The 23,166-nt window shown below is 38.5% G+C and overlaps 1 protein-coding gene and 1 non-coding gene across 2 annotated transcripts in view; one reads left to right on the forward strand and one right to left on the reverse strand.

The window, feature by feature from the left end:
- LOC150076824 (neuronal-specific septin-3-like) overlaps nucleotides 1-23,166 on the forward strand; it is a 167,145-nt gene that overhangs the window by 41,728 nt on the left and 102,251 nt on the right. The window lies entirely within an intron of this gene.
- On the reverse strand, nucleotides 11,319-11,402 carry TRNAL-CAG (transfer RNA leucine (anticodon CAG)). Its single transcript has one exon. It is a non-coding gene; the product is annotated as a tRNA-Leu (tRNA).

Consider the following 23,166-nt stretch of genomic DNA (forward strand, 5'->3'; position numbering starts at 1 on the left):
AGACCCTACATAACAGCCTAGCAGCACTAGGTCTCCCAGCGAACACCCACAGCATAAAGTCGCAATCCTGAACACCTGTAGCATAGTCAGAGAGTTCCTCGACCAACAGTAACACCCGGCATAGCAACAACCACCCTGTGTACTTGATAGCAATACCCGTCACGAGGTGGAACCCCCAATGAATGAGAAATAATATATATATATATAATAATAATAATAATGATAATATATCTATACCTCATTATCACCCAAATGTATCTGATTCTATTCAGTGAAAGCTAGCACCAAGGAAGCCATTAAAATCGGAGGAATATTCAGAATAGTTTGTGTTTTTTTTAAATAAAAGGGTAATGTGAATATACAGTTTGTGTAAACATCTGTTCGATTTTCATTCAAAAAACTTTAATTGACTCACCACATTTTGCAGGTCTATTTATGGGCTATAAATTAACCCAACATCAAAATACAGGTTAGATCTACGTTGACATACGGTATATTTGTAATATGCAATATAATATTTACTCGTGGTAAGTAAGTGTGGACTTAATCATAGATTTGTTGAAAAACATCCCCTTTTCGTAAACTTATTATATTTGTCTTTGTAAAAGTTAAACCATAAAAACATGCACCGGAAAGTTGGCACATCACCAAGTCTTTTCCAAGGTTTACCATCCTGGGAAATATTACTTTTACCACACCCAACTTTTTTCTTTTTTTTTTAAGCCGATCCATTGAAATTAAAATTATTTTGAAATTGGTGGTAACCATAACAGAACAAAGATTTTTTCCTTTGCAGATAATGATTAACAACCAGTCAAACTTATCAAGTGCATCACAGGTGACAAGTATTTGAGAATCCTCGCTATGTAGTTCATATCTATTCATTATTCTGCAGTTGGCCATGAGGATTAAAACTGTCAGGTCATGGACCCATTGATATACTTCACTAAACACTGCACTGCAGGTGTGTGTGTAGGGGGATGTAGAGGGAAAGACGTGCTTTATTAGATGTCATGTTTCTAAGGTCAACCATAAGACATGGTTTATGATATTTGTCAGACCAGGACCTTTTGACTTTCTTCAATTCGAAACTGGTTTAGAGAGGCTCAACTTAGGGTAAGATTGGGAGACAAGAAATAAACCGCAAGACGAGGTCAGGGAAATTGTTCGAAGACGGAGAAACGACCCAGGTGAACGTAAAAGATGGTGTTATCAATTAAAGAAAATATATACTATCTGGACTCCTTGAGTTTGAAATTTAATTTCTGATTCTTTCCAATTGAAAGAAGACTGAAATTTCTTTGCAATATCTCCAGTAAGTAGAATAAAAATTTAAAATTAAAAAACTAGAAATTTAAATAGAAAAATTGAAATTGAAGGAAAGATAAAATACCTTTGTCTTTTTAGTCAATGTTTATATTTTGTGTAAAAAAATGGATGTAAGATCTATTATGGAAATGAAAGAAACTAAATAGGAAACTTTAGATAGAAAAAAATCTAAGCAGCTAAAGCCATGTTACTGCTCCGTGAATACTGTCTGTAAATTGCGTGTTCTGTGGTCGATTTTCTGTTTGCTGGACAAAAAAACCCGAGTTTCCGAGAGAAAACCCTCGCCTGAGACCGACTAACTCAGTCACGTTGTTGAAAAGGCCAATAAAATTTCCTCACGTTATCGATGGGACTCGAACTCGGGTCAAATTCTTCTTGAATTCAGTAATTCAAGAAGACTTTATAGAGTATACCCACAAACCAAACTTTGTCAAAAATCGTCTTTCAGCAATTTTTATAAAATAGTTATTTCCCAATGCGTTTTATAATGCAGTCCCTAAATAAAACAGAATACATGGACCGTAGATAGAATATCTGCGCACATGGTTCCTATAAAAAGGGGGCGGGGGGGTGCCGAAATAAATTTCAAGTAATGATGCTTCAAATAGTAATGTTAATTTTTACTAATTAACTGGTCATTATACCACTTTTCACTTTTCTTTTTACCATTTTACTGATTTAAAATGACAGCATTATGGCCTCCTTGTGATCTAAGTCAACCGCTTCCATGTGCCCAATTTCAAAAGATAATCAAATTAATGCAAGAGATTGTGCATTGGCAGTTTTCAAGGGCCCTGACGAATTACGATCTTTAGTAGCTCATTTTTTTTGGGGGGAGTAAATTCGACCCTGGTTGTTGGCAGAGGCACTGAGAGGCAGGACGAATTGGGAGGGAAACACCAAAACTCAAACATATCATTGCTGAATGATATGTTATACAGGGACCGTCGACCCTGTGTCCATTTGTCCAGTTTTTGATGGTGGAGTTTAATTTTCCTCATGAACATCACCTAGAAAAACCAAAAACAAACACTTGATATAAAGAATTGTTCATGAATTATTTGTAACCTTATACTTCCTGTAAAAATCCCGGAAATTGGGTAACGCAGAGTTGATAAATGCTTTGATATTACTGTTTAGTGCTTCGAGTAATAATTTTTTTTCTGACTATAAGTTTGATTTTTTTTTTCCTGGCGTTGGGGGGTAGAAAAGGTGGGAGTAAAATAAGGAGAAGTAAAGAAAGAACGTTGGAGCCAGCAACCATCCCCATTTCACCCCTCCTGCAGGCGCGGTGTTCAGAGAAAGGTCTACTGTGCGACAAGAACGAATCTTTTGTGTGTCTCTGATTAGGCCTAGTTGCCGTTAGCCAGACCGACTCCACATCAGCCCACGCCTACCGACCTCCGTCTGTCGTAATCGGTGTCAGTCACAAACCTCCTGTCGGCCAACCGCGAAGACAGCCTGTTGACAGCCAACGTGCCAAACCCCTGTAGCAAGAACACTAATTATCAGTGCATTAAGAGCGGAAGTTTATGCACACGCGTTGCGTGGGAAGTTCCTACCTGGTCTTCAAAGAAGTTAAGTGTCTTTGTAATTAATGGATGAGGATTTAAAAAGGAAAAATAATAGGGGGGGGGGATTCAAGATATGGAAGTCTGATTTCATCTTCCGTCTAGAAACCACTATTCCCTTTACCCTCTTCGTGTTTCCAGATATCCCCTGATAATGAAAAACTTTTAATTACAGTGCCTTCTAGATACTCTGTCAGGAGAGCCACTGGAGACCCATTAGCATTAAATTCAGATGGAAAGGGACTGAGATCATTTGTTTTCCCTAGAAGATTATTAGATACCTTATTTATATTTAGTTATACCCTGAGACGCATCCTTTGCTCGTTTTGTAGCTATAAAAGTTCAAGTGCAGATCCTTCGAATAGCATTTCTTTCTTTCTTTTCTTCCTTATAATTTGAAACATTGTAATGTTGTAATGTTGAAAAATTAACATAAATGGAGGGAATAAATTAGTGAGTTTGGTGGTGATCCATGAAATTATTATTATAGATCCCTGAAATTTTCATTACATGTAATTATTATTTATTATTACTATCGGTTTATTTAAACATAAAGTTTTGCCCCTACATAGCCTAATATTTATTTTCAATTCGTTGAACATATTTAACAAGCACCAATTTTATCTTTTCATTAGCTGCCACGGCTTCTTCAAATTACACAAAAAGCGTTTGTATCAGGTCTACAACTCTGAAAGTGATTTTTCCTCTGTCGCCCATAGATCAAGAAACAGAGTTTGAAAATATATGAATGCTACCATCAGAAGACGAAGATTGTCCATCCTTGAAAGGAACACCCTCAATTTAATAATGTACTCCTACTGGCCATCATCATAACGATCACTGTTTAAGACACAGACGGGCAGCTTTAGTTTGCGTACCGGCGGGATGAAAACTATAAATTTCTATGCTGGCCATTGCCATCAAAAGTAACCAGACCTGCGGTAGACTCCAAACTAATTTTTGACAGAGGAAGGCGATATTTTGTTCCATTCCTCTTTCAATACAATGGCCAATTCAGCTACTGATTGCAGGAGTGTTGGCTTACTCTGAAGTTGATGTTACAGTTCATCCTAATGGTACTTAGTTCAGTTAAGGTCGGGACTCTGAGAAAGCGAGTGAAGCTTTTGCATGCCTATGTTTTCAAATTGGGCTATGCATTACGATATTTAAGAAGATCCAGAAGAGCAGAATTGTCCAGAAAAATATTATACCTTATGGGAATCATTGTTTTACGAACAATGACCGATGGTTCAAGCCAAAAACAAAATAGATAATTCCAGATAGTGACTGCACTTCTGCCATACTTCATGGTCGGTACGACACACTCTGATAAATAACTTTCACCGGACATCTGCCGGACCCAAGCACAGACATCAGATCGGTTAATCGTGCACTGTGATTCTTGATTCTCTAACACAGCTTTCCAATGTTCTGAAGATCAATTACGATGGGGTGTGCACCAATCAAATTCAAGCTATGTATTGGGCGCTTCTGGTGTTTGGCTAGTGTGCTGCAGCTTTTTCGTAAAATTCAATACTGTCCAGCTCCCTACGTATTATTCTTGTGCCCTCGTGGGTAGCACAGTTAGAATCACCTACCTCCCCACACCGGGTACAAAAGACTTGAGTTTGAGTCCCATCAATCACGTGAGGAATTTTTATGGAACTTTGTCAACCTAGTTGACAATAGGTTAATGGCATCCAGTTGTGGAAAGTTTTCGATTGCCTGCACTGTTGCTTTCTGATTTTAGCTTACATGGCAGATCAAACATCTTCTGCCCTAGTTGTGGAGTATCTTGTTCCGGTTACACTTGTGCTTCATATAGCAGCGACCGACTGAAGACCCTGGACCAGATTTGCCAAACTGAAAATGATTGGCTTTTACGGATAATGTGAAAAAATTTGACGGATACCAAAAAACGGGCATATATTTACGCAATGTCAAGCTGATTCAAAAGGACATCAGTGACAAAATTGACAGAATTTAATTGCAAATAAATACCAAATTTAAAATATAAGTAAAGTGATATAAAAGCCCTTTGTATTGGTCATACACCCAACTTGTCCTGCCCTGGATGTTGTCTGCGTCGATATACGAGTTAATTTAGCCGCTTCCCGTGACGATGTGCCCATTGCACGGCACTTATGATTATGCTTCTCATGAGATGGTTGATGTTGCCTACCTTTCCAGTGATTCCACTTTAATGACTTTCTGTAGACTAAAGACGTTATTGCGCATGCTACTAACGGCTCTTAGCTATTCGTTGAACGAAAATAATTTTTAGTCAGTTTTAATTTTGAGAAATTCCGTTTAGATGAAGTGAGAGATATACGAATTGCTAACTTTAAAAACTCGATGCGTTTTTGGATTTGTATTGCACGTGTATCCAAATCTATATATATAGATTTGTATAGTTGAATTAGTCGGTCAAAGGTTTTTCTTTCAGCAAACACCAAATCGACCATAGAACAAACGTAATTTACAGACATATTATACATGCTGCAATATGGCCTAAGTCGCTGATGCGCCTAAAACCCTCCAACAACCAACCAACCAAAAGGCATATCCAAGCACAACTCAACGACCTCCTCTGTATCTTTCTCGTTATCTCACAACTTTCAGTCTCTGATTCACTGCTCATCAAAATTAACAGATTAACAGAACGTGTAAGAAAAATGGTGTAACTCGTGCAGCTTGCGATGAAGTGGGACAAAATTTCGTATGGTGGTGTACCATAGAATAACGATGAAATGAGGAGACAGTGAGAAACGTTGGACAGGTATAAAGAACATTTATAGGAATTGTATAAGAATTACCAAAAAGGTCACATTATAGAAATTGATACAAGATTCTCCAAAATATGGTCATATGACATCAAACGGCATATGATTGATCCCCCTCCAACGGCTAAACAGACCTGACAGCTGTGAACCATACTCGAGATAAGGGTGTCTATAAGATTCTGTGGCAACAAATTCCATTCTTCTACCAGCGCAGACCTTAGCAGACCAAGAGACCGAAGAGTTGGCTGTCGGCCTGCAATGCGACGCCCAAGGGCATCCAACACATGTTCGATCGGATTTAAGTCTTGTGATCGTGCTGGCCACGGCAGTAATTGGATATCTTCAGTTTCAAGATATTTGTCCACCACAACGAGATATTCGTCGGCCTGCAATGCGACGCCCAAGGGCATCCAACACATGTTCGATCGGATTTAAGTCTTGTGATCTTGCTGGCCACGGCAGTAATTGGATATCTTCAGTTTCAAGATATTCGTCCACCACTTGAGCTGTATATGCAGTGGAGTTGTCGTGCATGAAAAGAAAATCTGGGCCAACCATGCCCCTAAAAAGTCGCATCGCACATAAGGTTCTCGGTACCTCTGCGTAATTACAGTACCTCTATCAAAAACATGGAGGGGTTGTGGCGGTGATTATTATTCGACCCCACACGAGATTATCGCCTCCACCGTAGGTGTCCCTTTCTCTGATGTAGGAGGGAGGGTACCGCATTCCTTTTTGTCTCCAGCTGGAATAAGGTCTAGAATATGTTTGTAGGCTAAAACGGGAATCATCAGAGAACAGAACTGTACCAAATTTTGTCCCGCTTCATCGCAAGTAGCACGAATTACACCACGTTTTCCAAGTGTTCTGTTAATTTTGTCGAGCAGCGTATCTTCCATTCTTAATTCTCATTTCTCTGCTCCATAAAGTTACACTCCATACCAGTCATCATGTCAATCTTTTCCTTTAAACCAATTATACCAAATAATGTTCTTCTTTGCTTCGTACACCATTAAGGTTCTCAAATACCTATTCTTGCTCAACTCTCTCTCTCTCTCTCTCTCTCTCTCTCTCTCTCTCTCTCTCTCTCTCTCTCTCTCTCTCTCTCTCTCTCTCTCTCTCCAATTTCAGTATTTAACTTATATCTCTTCTCACTCTCCTAACCTTTGTCTCCTCAATATTTATTCTCATTGCAATACTTTCCATTAACTTTTCAACCAATTTCTATAATCTTTCCTTAAAAATTTACTAACAGTGCTATATCATCTACCAATCTAACACTGAATAATATTTCCTTAATACAGTTCTCCCTTATCCATATCCAGCCGAACAGAAGAACTTCCCGGAGTCAAAGGAGCTAGGCACTGGCGTGAACTGGCGAATGCTGTGTTCCACTGAATCTCGCAAATGTTAGATGGGATTGACGTCGTGGAAATTTAGTGGCTAGTGGAGCACAGGAAATGCTTGGATATGATCCTCGAACTATTCCTGCACAATGCGGGCCGCCTGACACGGGGCGTTTGTCTTGTTGAAAGAGTCAAGTGCCATGTACATGATCCCTACATGGTGACCATGTAGGGAAAAACTTGGTCCGAAACAATGACAATCACTTTAAAGAAGGCCACATATTTGAGAAGTGTAGATTCGTGTGAGTGGTGAATATTGTGTTGATGTATCTTTCTGGCCACTAGGCAACCTACAAGCAGGAATCACCCAGACTGCTGCTTCCAGGTTCACATGTGGTAGATGACTTTCATCAACCGGTGAAATACCACCGCTTTGCTTATTGGAGGCTTGAAGTGGTGAAACCCATGTTTAGTCTCTAGAGCAAAGTTTCCGGCACCCCCCCTCCCCCATACTTCTCCTTCAACCCATGCACGGTACTGAGTACTATAGGTTTTGATACCTTTCGTGTTTGGGGTTTTCATAAAAAAAAAAAAAAACATCCCTAACCACAAGAAGGTGGGCCATTTCTACTATCAGAACACTGTCTCCAAGAGACATATCCTCATTACAGAAGTTAGCGCAATACCTGCAATGAGCACCAAAAATCACCTTGTGGCTCAATCCAGAAGAAAAAAAAAGTTCCGTATAGGGATTCTTGAAAGAAAAGTAAACAGGAGAGAGAAATGTCCTGGAAAGAAAATTTCTTCAAGTAGGATATTACAGGCCACACAACAAAAAAAAAAAAAAAAAAAATCTCCCAGTTGCAGTAAAGTGGCCATTGTTACGAAGATTATTTACATTTAGGTACGATTATTTTCTTCGTGCAAGAACATTCTGGCAAACTCTTGTAGAAAAGAAAGGTTATGTCATGAACGAGCAGATCTTCTTGTCCAGGAACAGTAGACTTTAGTTTCGATCTGATATCGTCATAGAGAGTACATTCGAGAAGATGGCTCCAGCTTTCCTTTGCACCACAATAGCAAAGGTGACCAAGCCGAAACAGTTTTTCGTTACTGTTATCAGTTCACTGATAACTATGATTTGACTACGATTCGACCTAACCATGATTTGTCTGATTTATTAAGTAAGAAGGACAAGAAATTTCATAGCCGCAGCACCAGTAGGCTAAGTATCCCACCTGGATTGCCAAAAATTAAGAAGTTCGTTTAAGTACCTTGCTTTTTCATATTTACGATCAAAATTTAGATTCAGTTCGATACCAAGAAAATTAGACAGAATTTGCTTCTTGATGCAAAAACAAAAACTTCTGAAAATAACAAAAAGATCTAAAAGCATTGTCACAACAATAACCTGCAATGGAAACGGTTCTCCAAATACTAAAAATAGATAAGAGCATATCTTTCTGGATAAAATTTAGTTTCGCCTGAATTTTGGAGTTCCCTACTCTATGGAACATGCGCCAGCTACCTAGATAACCATAGGGAAGAACACAGCACTAAAATACAGATAAAGCGTTTTTTCTGAAAAGACTGCAGTAATTCTTGGAAACCTGGATTATAGAGCCAGTGAACATTTAATTTTAGAGTTGAAGTAAAGGAGATGAGAACACAAACTTAGTTTATAATCAGTGATAGGACCAAGAAGCTTAGTCTATATAACAATTGGAAATTGTATGCCAAAAACTTTATCCTAAGAATGCAATAAGAGATCAAGATTAGAGTTAAAGAGCATCATTTCAGTTTTAGAACGACTTATAGTAAGTTTATTAAAAGCGACCAACTGCAAAGATCTGATAGAACCCAATTAGCATTTTCCTCAACAGCAGTAGCACGTGATCTACTAGAAACAACAACAAAATATCAAATTATTATATTAGGGCCACCCATAATTTCTTACATATACCCGTATATGTATTATGTCTGCGTTCTCTGGTCGATTTGTCTGTTTTGCTGGTCGAAAAAATCCTTGCTATCTACGCCTGAGACCGACAAACTCAGCCACTGAGTGAAAAAAGCCCATTAAAGCTCCTTGCGTCATCGACGGGATTCGAACCCGGGCCTTTTCCACCCGGTGGGGGAGGACGGTGACGATACCACTATGCTACCCGCGCAGTGCTACTCATTCATATCTAAGAAAACATCTAAACCATGGTACCAACGCCATTGGTACCATGGTTTAGATGTTTTCGTCCAACCGCGCAGTCTATTTGCAGCTGTTTATTTGCTCGCCCTCTGTCCATCCATCCTTCCATCGGCATGATTGAGCTGGAACCTTGATCATCAGATCATGCGACTCTTCTGATCTTCCAATGTCCAGAAACAGTGCTCCATGCCCAATGAAGGTGGATGTGTTGCTGATGGTCTGTCAACATGGCACATGAACAGGTCACCTACACCTTAGGCCTATCCGCCAAATCGTTCGCTGGATGAGTGCTCGGAAACGTTTCTCTGTACATCCTGGTTGTAATCTGCCGTTAATCGAGAGATCGTGAGCTGTCTATTGTTCCAGACGGCACCTGCCAACCTCTGTCCACCTCAACTGTGAACCAGTAGTGGACTCCCTGTCCTTTCACTTTGGCTGGTTGTGTATCCCTCTACAATCCATTCCGCCACACCATCACTATAGCTGCCCTTGAACAGTCGACAGTACGTACAGTTGCTGATGATGCTGGTCTCCGCTAGCGCCGCAAATCTTTCCACGTTCAAACTCCATCATGCCACCCGACTATGACAAACCCAAGACAAAACATATCACCAACCAGGACTTCATCAATAATGACTTTACAATCCTTCTTACAAAGGCAATCACAGCAGCCTCACCGCAAATTGCGGCCTGACGAAGATTAAGACCTCGAAATCGTATTGGATTGACTGGGCTCTACCTGCCTTCATGGATTGACACACGCAGCTTTGTTGCTTTCACGCCATCTGGCGATCTGAACTGGGTGCTCTAACCCAGTTCACTTTAAATCCTGTATCCTGGGAAGAGGGGGGGGGAGATGTATTTCCGTCTCTTCTCCTCCCCTGCCTCCCCACTTTTTGTTACTGGTGGGGCTTGTCCTCACTGACCTTGCTGGGGATGCCTCCTTTCCTATCATCCCCATTACCTGTCCCTCCTGCAGTCTTCACCTCTACTTAAACTAAATAGACGCCTTTTTTATATATATTGTTATTATTAGCCATACGGTGCAAGGAAGCCTGAGGCTTTTGCTGCACCAGCCAAAAAAAAATTTTTTTTGAATTACCCTGAGAGAGAAAGAAATAGAAGGGCATCACCAAGAAAAAAAAAAGAATGATAATACCTCAGGACCCTGGGTTTACCAAGCCCATACTCACCAGATGTGAGCCTCTGGGGTTATATAGGCCCTTGCCACTGAAATCTCCGGAAACTAGGTGGGACCTGCCAGAGTACAATCCCCTAGATTGCTATCCCCTACTGCCTGACCTGCCTTCTTGGGGATAAATGTGAGAAACGGGGGGAGGGGTCCCATCAGGGGCCCAACCGCTAAATGATCAAAGGAAAAATAGAACACGACCCTATACAACATAAACATACACAGTACACTTTTTAAAGCTCTCGCCTTCACAGAGTTCTGTGCTACACATAGTACACAATACAGAGATGGGGGAAATCCCTGGGGCCGTCTGATAACTGACACACTTTACTTACTCTTTCAGATCATTTCCTTTCCCCATTCCATGGGCTCTGTACTGGCGAATTGACAGGCACTACCTTGCCTTCACTATATATGCTCCGCCAGTCGATAATGTCACTCCTGGATGCTGCGCGACGCATCTATTGGTGGAGATAGGAGTAGGACATGATGTTTTTGCTCATTAGTGTGGAGAGAGGTGTGAGAAGAAAGGAAGAGGTGTGAGACAAGGGCATTGTCTGTCCCGTCTTATATTTAATATATATATATATATTAAGTAAATCCGGGGACTGACAACGCCCCAGTCTCACACCCCTTCCTGTAGGGCAAGGTGTACACTTCCAGTAAACTTGCCCCGCGCTATTAATGATTACATTTTGATTTTTAATTGGTATAATCACATCAATCTTGTTAAAGCAAATGAAAATCATGAAATATTCATTGGGTTATTTTTAAATAAATAACATTGGATTTGATTTTGCTATTGTTAGTTAATTATTCAAGAGAGTTCATGGTTTGAAGAAATAACGAATACACAAGTTTTGAGTGGGACAAAAAAAAAAAAAAAAAATTTATTGTCAGAAGTGGGATTCGAACCCACGCCCGGAATACCGGACTGCGACCTGAACGCAGCGCCTTAGACCGCTCGGCCATCCTGACACTTGCTGTAAGTTTCGTTAACTTTTCCCATAATATTACAACAAATATATAAAGTAGGGTATACTGCACCATAGAATCATAATTTTTGTGATTCAAAGAGTTCCATGAACTATTAGAAGATCACGCGATCTTAAGAAAAGTCCTTACGGAATTACAAAAATAGTAATACATAAATTTCAAATTGATCTTATTGATTTTAAGTAGAGAATGCACAGAATGACAACTAACTACTGTGGGTCACTCTAAGAATTTCAATGTATTTTCCCTCACCCGCCTACATTTCATAGTTAACCCACAATCAATAAATGTTTTAAGTGATACTAATGAATACTTCAGCTACTCAGTATACATTAAATAACGTGAAAGTTAATATGATCTTTCGGTAACTCACAGTAATGATATTCATGCTTTTATTATTATTATTATTATTATTATTATTATTATTGTTGTCAGCGATAGCAAGCTGGACGTGGTTAATATCTTCTATCAAAACTGCAATAAAAGAAAAGTGAACTCAAAAATTAACGAATGTTTTCCGGTAGATGGCGCCACACTGCATCAGTCATGAAAATTACTCTGGTATTAGAAAAAAAAAAAAAAAAGTTATTTGACTTTTAGGATAGACGCCACAGCGTTCATAAACCTTTCTTCTGTTTCTTGTTTCCTGTTCGTGTCAATGAATAGCCCACTTAAAATGCCTGCACAACTTCCTGATTTCCTCTTTTATGTGAAAACAAGTAAAATGCGGAAAAGAGCTAGAATTTCTCTTTTTTTTTTTAAATTTTATTTTAATTTGGTACACTTAGATTATAGCTTAATCGTTTCCGTCTTGCTGTACTGTTGGTTTCGTTCTGGAGCTTAAGTTTACGTCCCTTGACTTAATGGAATCCAATGAATGGAGAGAGACTTTCGTCACCCAGCCCCGAATATTTGTTGACATTAGATCCTTCCAGATGTACGACAGCTTTTTAGAAAGAAGAACGTTATCTTGGTGTTGATAGAAAGATAGCCCACCCATGACGATGATCGAGGAATTCTTAGGATTGTGTAATAATATTATTTATACTGTATTTTATGGGGATATTGTACTATGTCAGAATCGTCACTATCATGTCCAGTTTTATGATTTTTAATGTAAACTTTAATGTTCGAAGTTAATTAAGTTAAACTTTTCTAATATTCAAAATGAAAGTAATTTAAAATAGCAGTATTCATACTTTTTTGTTGTTGTTGTTTAATTCAGGAGAATGTAAATAATAAATATTCGACATAGTGTACTGGGCTACTTGTACTTTATTCCAGTGTAATGAAACGTAGAATAAATACAAGCAAAACAATCTACTTGAGCAAATAGAGAACAGGAATACAGTACTTCCTTTTGTTTAAGAAAACAGCTCTGAGAATGTCAATCACAAGAACCATGTGAAGTTGTATTGAGGTAAACCAAAACACATATTTGAGCTGGCTTTGATCATTCAAAATGTGATAAAAACATAATGCAAGTTGAGAGCGGAAACAGAAGAAACAAGTTGTAAAAATAAAATCTTGAACATTTTGCTGTGTTTAGGTCCCTAGTCAAAAAAGGTTGGACGCCCCTGTCTAAGTCATAGCACTCGTCAGTATTGCACTACCTCTGGCGGGTGCGAGATTTTCGGTGGTAATAACACCGGTACAGGAGGACTGTTGACCCACGCCGGTGCTAGGGATGGGCACCAGGCAGAGCTGCCCATACGTTGGCTGCACCCTGGTGGCATAATAGCCTGACACAAACAAAACAACACACATTAATATTGCACACATACACTGACACTTTTCAGGTCCATTATGCACAGTTTCTGCACCATAACAGAGTTAGTGGCCTAGGAGCCACCCCGATATAAGAACACGCACACAAACACACACAGTACCTTGATTACCATTATTTAGAATGGATGTATATGATAATGTCTATAAAACTGTATATAATCTTGTATATAAATTGTTTATATCATGAGAATATATATAAAAATTGTGTGTGTAAATAAATGGAATGGAATGTCTAAGTCATAATGTTGGGAGTTAACACTCTTGAACCACTCTTAATTAATACTCTTGTCTTCCTCTTGATCTCTTTCTTATTTTTAAAGGACTCTGTTTCTATATCCGAAATGGTTCGGTTAATTTTTTGGACATTACTATTGACATATCTTCTGAACAAAACCAGAAAATAAATGCTGCTGGAATTTTTTATTTCTGCATGGAAAGACCATTTGGAGATTTCTTTTAAAGGCCGTGTTACCTATAAATTTCTCTCTCAAGTTTCCTTTGCGATTCACAAACTTAATCTAAATGGTTTAGATCACAGTTTATAGATTCTGTATCTTTTATCCGGTCCCGATTCCGTTAATGCAAAATTGGGTAACTTCAACCTTGTACGGCTATTACTGTGCTTTTGTGGTATCCTAAACATGTCCTGAAACACAAATCGTTTAAATTAATGGTTATATCTGTATTAATGAACAAGAAAGGGGCTAAAGCATGGAGATGTATTAAAACAATAATGTACTTTAATACAACAAAAAATTAAAGATTTACCATAATGGCCAACATTTTCAGGGGAATATTTTATCATAATCTATCTGGGACACAGCGTTTCGAACCTCCGTACCGATGTAGACAATAAAGGATCTAAACTTAATTAGCAATTTGTTAATAAAAGGGTTTAATAAATCATCAACGTAGGTAAGGAGATATTGAAGATCTGTTAAATTCTTTTACAAAAGCAATCCACTATGGGTTGCCTTTCTGCAGCGAACCCACTATGCTATCATGGGGGATTTATGCATAGACAACACAGGTACTTATCTACGGCTCTACACCTTCTTTGGTTATGCATGTAATGGTCTGGTAACAGAAAATCTTTATTATTATTATTATTTATTTTATTTTCATAGAAGTTTTCAACTTAGGAAAGAGAAGAAGGTCTCAGGAAGCCAGATTGAGCTGCTTGGTGTATTAGAACCATCAACTGCTTGTAAGTTAGAATCATCTTACAGAAAGCGTGGTATGAGATGGTGCATTTCTATGGGAAGATCTGTTCTTCTCCCAAAAACTCGAGTTTTGTATCAGCAAATCATCTACGCCGACCACAGAGAATACAAGCAATTTACACACATGATATACTGTCGCATTATGGCCTTAACTGCATTATCACTATTTCTAAACAACCGACCTATAATAACAATTCTTTGTTCTTGAAAACAATCACCCATTTTTATGATACAAAGAAAATATGTGCATCACTTCTATTTTAGTAAGGTCACTAGCAATAGCCCAGCTCAGAACGTGCACGAATATTACTAAAGGGGATGAAACATATCTCCACAGCGATATACCCAAGTTTTTAGAAGCAGAATAAAATGTCTCATTACTTTGTGGTCACAGCTTGTATACATCTTAGTTTTTAAAAATTCACTTGCTTATATATTAACGTATTTTAAAAACTTAAAATCGGGACATATTTACTTCATATGTTTAAATACATCATATTTTTCATCCCCGATTCATAAGTCTACCCAGAGCCAGTCAGCTTTCATGTGCACTTTAGTCCATATAACTATCATCCTAATGGGAGTGAAAATTTACGACCACTTATGCCGCCCTCTACGTTAAGCCCTAATAAATCTAGTTGTGGTCTCCAAAATCTTGACAGGTTATTGTTGCTGTTTGGTAATATATTGTAGCTACAAGTGTTAGTACTTAAGTTTGATTTATTGTCTATTTTTCTTTTAATTTTTCCTTTATCAACTTCCTCTCACTCCACACCCCTAAACACGATGAAGAACATAATGAAACCCGTATGGTCTTTGAATTATAGTACAGCAAAAGTTTAGTGTTTTATTATCAAAAACACTGATAGAGGTAATTAGAATTTTAAATTATAAATTTACCGTATTAATCCAGTTAAATTGTAGTATCCTAAGCTGTTTGTTGTTGTTATTGGGTTTTAGAAGCATCAGCGACTAAGGCGATATTGCTCCGTATATACTGCCTGTAAAAAAAATTGCGTGTGTTCTGTGGTCGATTTTCTGTTTTCTGGACGAAAAACCAGAGTTGAGTTTCTGGGAGGGAAAAACTATGCTACCTTCGCCTGAGACCGACTAACTCAGCTACGTTACGAAAAATTCCTCTCGTCATCGACAGGACTCAAACCCAGGTCTTTTCCGCCCGGTGTGGGGAAGACCGCGATTCTACTTGGAAACTAGGGTTTCCAGGAGTCAAAAACCATGCTACCCTCACCTGAGATCGACTAACAAAGCCCTGTTGCGAAAAAGATACATTAAAAATTCCTTGCCTCATTGACAGGAATCGAACTCAGGGGTGGGAAGGACGGTAATTATACCACCTGTGTTACCCACGAGGTCCGAACCCTCCTGGTTAGCACAGTTGTTAGGGTCGCGGTCCTCCCAACCCTGGAAAAGACCTGAATTCCAATCTCGTCGATGACATGAGGAATTTTTATGAGCCTTTTTCACAACGTTGCTGAGTTAATCGTCTCAGGCGAGGGTGTCATGGTTTTTTTCTCCCGGAAACTCTGGTTTCTCGTCTAGCAAACAAAAAATCGACCTCAGCACACACGCATTTTACAGACATTTTATATACAACACAATATGGACTGAGTTGCTAACCGAAAATCCTACAACAACTCTGCAAATTGCATGTATTCTATAGTTGGTTGCCTGTTTTGCGGGATTAAAAAAGTTTCTGGAAAAAAATCTACCCCATAGTTGAGACCGACTAACTCAGCTACATTGTGAAATGCCCACAAAAGTTATACCTTTAGAGATAGGATTCATATGTAGGCCTATTGCACATGGTGTGTGTGTGTGTGTGTGTGTGTGTGTGTGTGTGTGTGTGTGTGTGTGTGTGTGTGTGTGTGTGTGTGTTTTCAATCACTGTTCTAACCGCTAGGGCGAACCTAACTCCAATGAGCTATTAAACTTCAATATCAGCAGTCGATGTCTTCACCACCATTTTTTAAACTAAGGTCATCAAGATGTCGGCGAAAATACTGAGAAGATGAGTCGCTAATCTCAAAGAGGTAGCAAAATGCTTATGGAGAATTTCCAGAAAAATTTATTCATTTGAATTTATACAAAGTTTATGATATTTGATTTTATTTATTTTTATAGTACTTGACATTGCTTATTAGTCAGATTGACTTTTCTATTTGATTGGACAGTCGACTACTGCTTTAAATTTCGAGATCCTGGTATTTGCACAGAGCATGCTGCTAAAATAAGGGTCGGCGTTTTAGCACATTTGGTAGAATCGCCATCCTCCCCCGCACCGGGTGGAAAAACCTGGGTTTGAGTCCCGTCGATGGCGTGAGGAATGAATTTTTATGGGTCTTTTTACAACGTGACTGAGTTAGTCGGTCTCAGGCGAGAGCAGTATGGTTTTTTTTCTTCCGGAAACTCAGTCTTTTCGCCCAGCACACAGAAAATCGACCACAGGACAAAGGCATTTTACAGAGAGTATATATGGAGCAATACGGCCTTAGTCACTGATGCTCCTGAAACCCCTCCAACTACAACAGCCATTTTAGTGACATGCGTTCAGCTAAATTAGTTGTTTATTTTTATGAAACTGAGAAATTTAGAATAAAAGTAGAGCATTTAAAAATTACCATCGCATGCAGGGGCAGTCCGATGTATTGTCTCCACGTTATGAACAAAATAATGCGGTTTTTAAAAATAACTTGTGATGGTTAACGCTTGATGATTCCCCGAACATTGCCTAGTTCCCTGCTTTAGATAATCCTAATTACCCCCCCCCCCCCGAACACACATTCGAGTTAAATATAGACGATAGATGGCATTATCGTATTATGAATGTTTTTAACTACATTTACAGTAATTCAGTTTATTTATTAATAATTTAGTAATAAGCAGTATAATAGTTATTAGAAATCTAGATAATGCGATTAGTTTTTTTTATAAACATCATTAAAATTAAATAATTACACAATCAAATTCAGTTCTTTCAAACCGACTATTTTGTAAAAATTTACATTCTATCCATCAGGTGATGGTAATTATGCCTTGAATGGTTACCTAATATGAAAAACAGACGTCGTCTCATTCTTTACAGACATCTCCGTAAAATGTTGGCGTTTGTAGCCAAAAATAGCGGTAACCTTCGAACACCGATCACTGCTTGCTCGTTATATACCCACATGGCCAAAGCGTGGTTTACAACGGGTCACCTGGGTTATCAGTAAAATATGTAGCGCCATCTGGAATGTTGTTTTAGCAAGACGTAATAGAATAACTTGTTACTTATTGTAACTTATTATTCTTTTTTATTATAAGTCATGAATATTGTTAGAACTTATGAATATTGTAACACTCTTGTTCCAAAGTAAACAAAATGCAGTGCATTGGGCGAGGGCTGGCCAATTTAACGCTGTCTGACGTCCTAGACTAGGCCAAGGAAAGGGTGCCTTCTTCCTTTCTTTTATTGTTCCATTTTCAACTCGTTTTCTTAAACTAAAGTTGGTTTTTTTATATACAGGGATCCACTGGCAAATGGAGGATCAAAGCAAGGTAATTTTAAAAGTGAACAATTCTTCATTTGAATATCAGAGTAGGTCCGAAACTACAATACTACAGGAGAGGAGTCATGGAGCTCGACAGCTGGTCTGGTATGGTTGTTAAAGATCACTTAAAAAATGTGGCTTGGGCAGAAATGAATCTGTATTTTTGACACTATGTGAGACCATGCGGATAGTTGCTCTGACTTTTTGAAACGTCTGTTGTTTAGTGGTTAATATCCTTTCTTCTTGGATCAATACGCCTCACACAGAGATTGCGAGCTACTAGTCCCGGAACTATCCTCCTTGAATTACCAATCGAACTATTTGGGTGTTGAGGAGATAAAAAATGTTAGCGTTGAGGGGATGAAAAATTTTATAGTTTCTTCTGTTTGGTGACAGCAGAGGAAATACACTTCTAAGACTACGTGGATCAACGTGCATTTTGGCAGGTATTGAAGACGATCCTTACTAGCTACCAGGGTGATTTTTCGAGTGTCTGCGAGGTATCGCAGACACAGTGGTATCGTCACTGTTCTACCTACACCCTGTGGAAAAGGCCCGGGTTCGAATCCCGTCGATGAAGCGAGGAACTTTAATGGACTTTTTTCACTCCGTGGCTGAAGTAGTCGGTCCCAGGCGTATATAGTAAGATTTTTCCCCAGAAACTGGAGTTTTTTTCGTTCAGCAAAACAAGCAGATCGACCAGACAACACACGCAATTTGCAAACAAAATACACATATGGGCATATGTAATCAATTACGGGTGACCCTAATATATATATATATTTTTTTATTATTTATTTATTTTTTAATGATGATGATGATTTTATGAGTACATGGCTCAACACGTGGATCCATCTTCTTCTACTCTCCACTTTTTAGGTGACATATGACTTGATCGATTAGCATCCTTTCTTTCTGTCCTCGCATGAGACCGACTAACTCAGCCACAAAGTGAAAACGCCCAAAAAAAAGTCCTCGCGTCATTGACGGAATTCGAACCCGGACTTTTTTCACCTGGTGGGGGAGGTGATTATAACCACTGTGCTACCGCGAGGAAGGACTGTTTCATTTAACCTCTGGGGAACGTTAAGCAGTATGTGCTTATACTATGTCGTTCAATGACCTTAAGGATCGCAATATTGGCATCTGTCAGAAATTAAAAGACGAATCATTAGAGTATTGCACTGCAGTTTGTGAAGGACATTGTCTTGAGCATCTACTTTACTTGGCAAATATTTTTCCTGTATTTGTCAACTGACTTGTGCATTTGAAAAATTTAAATACCTTTTGGCAACAACAACAAAGTATTAAATTCCCAGTCTTAGCAACACATGTAGAACCAAAACGAAACTCATACCCTTCTAAAGATCTTTATGTGGGTGCAAAAAAAAAAAAAGAAAGAAAGAAAGAAAGAGTGGGTAAAGTCAGCAGCAGCAGTTGTTAGACAGATGATCTTGAGATTAGCTACATCCCAGAATTCTGTGATCTTTCCATACATAGTAAGGTTTTTCAAAAAATAGCACGTATCAAAAAGAAATATAACATCCGGATATTCTTTTCTTTAAAGAGCTCATTATAATGAAATTCTCCACACTGTAAAGTTAGCGCAGTCTGCACAAAAAGTGTAGGGAGAAAGGAGGAGTAGTAGGAGGAGGATACACCCGATGACTATTTATTTTTAGGAGCACGTGCTCCGCTTTCAAAGTGACGATTGATAAATACCTGATAACCAATCTGTTTGTATCAGTCATAATTGATGCAGTAGATATACAAATCAAAATTTCTATTTAGATTTTTTTTCTAGACGTATGCGTCAACCAATCAATTAATACAAATGACAGTCTGCACGGCTAAAGAATGAGAAAACAATTTATTTATCTGTTTTTTGTTTTGTTTAACATTCTCTAAAACTGTTACCTAGTACCTCATACACAACTCTGAAAATTTTCAATATTTAACCCCCCTCTCAAGTGATAAATGAATTTGAGTGACTACCGTGAATAAACCAATGAAATAAATGTACCACTTACTTTTAATAATTAAATTTTAATCAATATAGATATAATCTCACAAATTTATAAAATAAACAAAAAAAAAAACAATTAAATATAAAAATACTCTATATATGGGTTTTTTTTTTTTTTTTATGGAAAAGATCAGCAGGCTTTCTTAATTACCTACCCACCGATGAATACTTCAAATAATGTGTCGACCACCATACCTGAGGCAAAATTTAAAAAAAAATTGATATCCCCATTTAAGTTGTACATGGAATATTATTGTACTGTCGCAGAATGGAAGATTATGTACAAATTGGAGCAGTATGGCATTAAGGGCAAGTTTCTGCTATGGATAAGGGGGATGGTTGATTGGAAGAATACAGAGAGTGGTAATCAATGGACACTGCTCTTCGCGGACTAATGTTATTAGTTAAGTCCCCCAGGGTTCGGTGTCTGGTCCATTGTTGTTTTGCATATTTATCAATCAGTGATATATCAGGCTTAATGTCTCAGTTTGCAGATGAGACAAAATTTGGCAGGATTATTAATGACAGTAATGACAGTATGCTACTGCAACAGGATCAAGAACAGTTGGGCAGATGGGCTGAGAAGTGGCAACTGAAGTTTAACATTGACAAATGCAAAGTACTGCGTATGAGTAGTAGTAACTCCAGAGAAACGTACCAACTGTGTGGTACCTACACTTTGGGTGGTAGAGAATGAAGAAGACATGGGGATAATTGTGCAGTCAGATATGAAGTTTTCTGAACAGTGCAGACAGGCTGCCAGAGCAGGTCATGGGGTCTTATCAATGATATACAGGAATTTTGCTAGTAGGGAAAAGGAGATGATTATCCCCTTGTATAAGGCAATGGTCTGGCCACACCTTGAGTACTGCGTATAGGTCTGGAGGCCTCGTTTTAGGAAGGATGTAGAGTTGTTAGAACGAGTACAGAGAAAGACAACAAGACTGGTGAGGGGAACAAATGGGCTCTTACGAAGAAAGGCTTAAGTTCTGCAAATTGCAGCGTCTGGAGACTATGCACCTGCGAGGTGATCTGATTGAGGTGTATAAAGCCTTGAATGGTTTGAGCAGGCTCAATGCTGATAGGATTCTTCCTCTTGCTCAGATTACAAACCTGAGGGGGCATAAACTCAAATTGAAGAACGATAGTTGTAGAATAGATGTACGGAAATTTGCCTTTAGCCAGCGGGTAGTTGATTGCTGGAATAAACTTCCATCTGTCGTTGTGGAAGTTGATAGCTTAAATAAATTGATGGAAAAAGTGGACAAACTTTTGGAGCCAATGGATAAGTGAAATGGGAAGGTTTTTTTTTTTTTTTTGGCCGATGCTGTATATGCTTGCTTTCTTGCATCATATGCATCTGCGCTAATGCTAAGTTGCTTGCCAAATCTCATGGGGTCGCGATCCACAGTTTGAAATAATAATTAAGAAAATGTACTGTACAGTATTACAAGTACGAACCCCAGGCCGCACTAGAGTTCCCTACTGACAAGCTATACTGGGACAACGCCATAATAACGTGAAAGACGACCTGCACAACAGACGTGACACAACCCTCATCGACAAGGAAGAAATGGCTACTTACCTGATCGAAATAGCGGTATCCAATAACAGCAAGTTAGCAACCTGTAGAAAATATAAGAGGACAAGATCGGGAAGTGACCTGAAGTCAAAGATGTGTAGCATATGGATCAAGTAATGACCATTGCGATCACCATGTCAACCACTGGTATGGTATCAAAGACCTTATGTAAGAATCTATTAGCAATGGGCCTCCCAGAGAATACTTACCACTAACTTCATAAAACTTACCACGAACACTTACCATGAAATTCATAGACTATTGGTCGAGGAATGTCAGAGAATTCCTCGACCAATAAAAATAATAATTAATAGCCTAACATAACAATCACCCCAATCATCTGGGATCAGTATCCATTGCGGTGATGTTAAAATATTCATAAGGAGATGGAAAAAGATAATACATATACTGTACGGATAATAAACGCCATCGAAAATATACAGTATAAGCTCATTAAGGGAACTGGCCTTAAAACTAACTTAAAATCAACGATTTCGGTTAAGCTAAGTGACTATTTAACTTGAGAAACACCTGCATGTCGGTGCAATCCTTTTCTAACCCCCTCCTCACACAAAAAAATAAAATAATAAAATAAAAAGGAGGAGAGGGAGAATGCAACAAAAAATTTATTAAGGATCCCATCAAAATAGATAGGATAAAGTTATACTATTATTAAGTATCATAATGAATTGTGATAATTGATAAATGATGAAATACATCATTGGCCAATTTCAGATATCTGGTCGTTAAACTTTATTTATATTTAAAATCTGACTTTCATAACATTTCATTAATAATTACATGGAGAGGTTTGGTACCATATTTATTTAATAACATTAGATGCCTTGGAAGAGGAGGGTTGCGCGACCCATAAACTGGAATTTATAGCTATCTGAACTATAATTTTTTTTAATTTGATAAACGAGTTGAGTTTTTGTTTCTGAGAAGGAAATTTTATTGTGAACAATGTCGCCGAAGGCGAATATTTGATATAATAGGCATCCTGGCATGCAAATTCCCAGTATCCAATGGAAATCGATCTACCACCTTGCAGAGCCGCACATTTGCGAATTATTCATGCCTATAAAAACACGGGTTGTCACCACATCTCTTCATTCCCGGTTTTTTTTTTTTTTTTTTTTTGCTGGCTCAGTGGGATAGCCACATCTCCAGTACTCGGGATGGGAAGTTATCATCGTTTAGATCAGTGCTTCTCAAACTATCTGTGGTGAAGGACCAGTTTTTTCTTTTATTTCCAATCCGTCCCGAACTGGTACTTTTGAAAAATATAAATCTCGCGGACTGGTAACGGAAGAATCGTCGGGGACCGGTAACGTCCGCGACCAATTTCCAATTCGTCGCGCGTACCGGTAACATACAGTTCACAGACCGGCACCAGTCTGCAAACTGTATGGTTGTTTTTTTTTTTTTTTTTTCTTTCATGGACTCAGGTTTGGGCAGCCTGGGTGCGGGATTTTGGCGCCCACCTGTACAGCACTACCTCAGGTGGGTCCGGAATTAGTGCCAATTCGCACAATAAAAGCTTTAGTAGACCCAAGTTGGAAAATGTTCCTGG

This window comes from Mastigoproctus giganteus, chromosome 12 (assembly GCF_048544385.1).
Source record: "Mastigoproctus giganteus isolate SK-2022 chromosome 12, ASM4854438v1, whole genome shotgun sequence".
Classification (NCBI taxonomy): Eukaryota; Metazoa; Arthropoda; class Arachnida; order Uropygi; family Thelyphonidae; genus Mastigoproctus; species Mastigoproctus giganteus.